Raw genomic sequence first — 3,371 nt, 5'->3', positions numbered from 1 at the left:
AAGAAACTCATTTATTGTTCATGAGTGTGGAGCCTATATTTCCTCAGGATGCTGTAGTATTTTTTATATATATCTTGAATCTCATCAATCCTATAAAAAAGTTTCATTACCCTTTTTTATGTAAGAAAATTGAGGCTTATGAGGATAATACAGATAGCAGATTGTGAACTCTAAGTTTGAGACAAGATTTGTTTGATGCCTTTTTTGACAAGCCACATTTTCTTTCCAGAAACAGGTCCCTATCAGTAGAAGAAGAAAAGGAACAAGAGGAGAATGAAACCAATTTCTTTGTGAGTCTGGGTAATTTATTACATTTAATGTATATTTAATTACATAGGAGCAGTGATGTTTACTCACATGCTGACTTTGAGAGCTTGCATTTGGGAACTTGTTCACATAAATATTAAAGAAATAGACTGGTGGTGCATTGACATAAAGATCTATGAATCACTAGCTCTACCTTCCAGACCATCCTTTTGGCCCCGGTGACCATGAAGCATTTTAGTAAGATTCCTGTTTCTTTAAGTGCTATGTGTATCTCTACAGTATCCCACAGTAAATTCAAATAAACAAATGAACAAACAATCAAAGGATAAGTATATATTAGTATGCTTATTCTTTTTTATTTTTTTGAGTTGCAGTCTCACTCTGTTGCTCAAGCTGGAGTGTAGTGGTATGATCTCATCTCACTGCAACCTGCACCTCCTGGGTTTAAATGATTCTCCTGCCTCAGCCTCCCAAGTAGCTGAGACTACAGGTGCATACTACCATGCCTGGCTAATTTTTTATTTATTTTTTATTTTATTTTATTTTTTTTTTTTGAGACGGAGTTTCGCTCTTGTTACCCAGGCTGGAGTGCAATGGCGCGATCTCGGCTCACCGCAACCTCCGCCTCCTGGGTTCAGGCAATTCTCCTGCCTCAGCCTCCTGAGTAGCTGGGATTACAGGCATGCGCCACTATGCCCAGCTAATGTTTTGTATTTTTAGTAGAGACGGGGTTTCACCATGTTGACGAGGATGGTCTCGATCTCTTGACCTCGTGATCCACCCGCCTCGGCCTCCCAAAGTGCTGGGATTACAGGCTTGAGCCACCGCGCCCGGCCTTTATTTTTTATTTTTAATGACGATAGGATTTCACCATGTTTGCCAGGCTGGTCTTGAACTCCTGACCATAAGTGATTCACCTGCCATGGCCTCCCAAAATGCTGGGATTACAGGCATAAGTCACCATATTCAGCCAGGATGCTTATCCTTTTGTACTTTGAATTACAAGATAATAAAAGCTAACAAAATAAAATTAAGTAATTCTGTTTTTTAAAAACCAGAACTACATTCATTAATGTATTAAAACTATAAAATAGTGTAAAGTAAAAGTCTTAGTCTTGCTTCCTTTTTTATTAATTCTGTTTCTATCTTTTCACCCAGTTTTTTCCCCACATTAATCCTCAGATAGATTTTATATATATTTTATAAATATTATATATATGTAAAGAGAGAGAGAGAAACAGAGACAGAGACAGAGAGAGAGACAAGTTTTGCTCTTGTTGCCCGGGCTGGAGAGCAATGGTGCAATCTTGGCTTACAGCAACCTCTGCCTCTGGGTGCAAGCAATTCTCCTGCCTCACCTCCTGATTAGCTGGGATTACAGGCATGCACCAGTACGCCTGGCTAATTTTGTACTTTTAGTAGAGACAGGGTTTCTCCGTGGTGGTCAGGCTGGTCTCAAACTTCCCACCTCAGGTGATCCGTCCACCTTGGCTTCCCAAAGTTCTGGGATTACAGGCATGAGCCACCGTGCCTGGCCAGATCATAATTTTTATTAGTTTCTTTGTGTATCCTATGAGAATTTTTTCATGCAAATACAAACAAATAGAATATATATTCTTATTCTCGTCCCTTCTTTTAACCCCAAAATACTATACTCTTCCTATCTTTTTTATTCTCTTCTAGAGTATATTTTGTAGATCTTTCCATATCAGTGCATATAGTGTTTCTTCCATTTTTATAGCTGTATAATGCTCCATTTAATGTGTGTACATACTATGGTTGGGCACAGTGGCTCACACTTATAATCCTAGCACTTTGGGAGGCCAAGGCAGGTGGATTGCCTGAGCTTAGGAGTTCCAGACCAGCCTGAGCAACATGGTAAAACCCTGTTTCTGTTAAAAATACAAAAAAAATTTAGCCAGGCGTGGCAGTGCATGCCTGTAGTCCCAGCTACTCGGGAGGCTGAGGCACAAGAATCACTTGAACTCTGGAGGTGGAGGTTACAATGAGCTGAGATTGCACCACTGCACTCCAACCTGGGCAACAAAGTGAGGCTCTGTCTCGTCAAAAAAAAAAAAAAAATGGGTGTACATGCTTTACGTTATTTAACCAATCATCATTTATGAATATATGGATTGTTTCACTTTTTTTTTTTTTTGAGACAGAGTCTCGCTGTGTCTCCCAGGCTGGAGTACAGTGGTGAGTGGTGCAGTCTTGGCTAACTGCCACCTCCGCCTCCCAGGTTCAAGAGATTCTCCTGCCTCAGCCTTCCAAGTAGCTGGGACTACAGGTGCACACTACCACTCCCGGCGAATTTTTGTATTTTTAGCAGAGATAGATTTCACTATGTTGGTCAGGCTGCTCTCAAATTCCTGACCTCAGGTGGTCCACCCACTGGGACCTCCCAAAGTGCTGGGATTACAGGCATGAGCCATTGTGCCTGGGGCCTTTTTTTTTTTCTTTTCCGGAGACATATTCTTGCTTTGTTGCCTAGGCTAGACTGCAGTGGCACCATCATTGCTTAGTGATGCCTCAATCCCCTGGGCTCAAGTGATCCTCCCACCTCAGCCTCCTAAATAGCTGGGACCAGAGGCATGCACCACCGTGCATGGATTTTTGTTTTGTTTTTTTTAAATTTTCTTGTAGATATGGGGTCTTGCCATGTTGCTCAGGATGCTCTTGAATTCCTGGCCTCAGGCAATCCTGCTGCCTTGGCATCCCAATGTGCTAGAATTACAGAAGCAAGCCACTGTGCCCAGCTGGATTGTTTACAATAATTTGCATACTAGCTCATATTTATTGGACTAAACTTACTATATTCTAGGCATGATTGATGCTAATTGTTGCATTTGGATTATCTCATTTAATATAATAACCCTATGGGTTAGATAATATGATTTCCTCCTTTCAGATAAGAAAACAGAAGGTCAGAGAGATTAACCAACCTGTCCAAGATTTGAACCTAGATTATCTGTTTTCAGGGCACATATTTGTATAAATGAAATACAAATTAGAGCCCCACAGCACTTTGGAAGGCCAAGGCAGAAGAGCCACTTGAGCTCAGGAGTTTGAGACCAGCCTGGGCAACATGATGAAACCCTGTC

The sequence above is a fragment of the Sapajus apella genome, unplaced genomic scaffold (genome assembly GCF_009761245.1).
Source record: "Sapajus apella isolate SASKATOON/1434 unplaced genomic scaffold, GSC_monkey_1.0 scaffold11, whole genome shotgun sequence".
Lineage (NCBI taxonomy): Eukaryota > Metazoa > Chordata > Mammalia > Primates > Cebidae > Sapajus > Sapajus apella.
Note: the sequence above shows the minus strand (reverse complement) of the source record.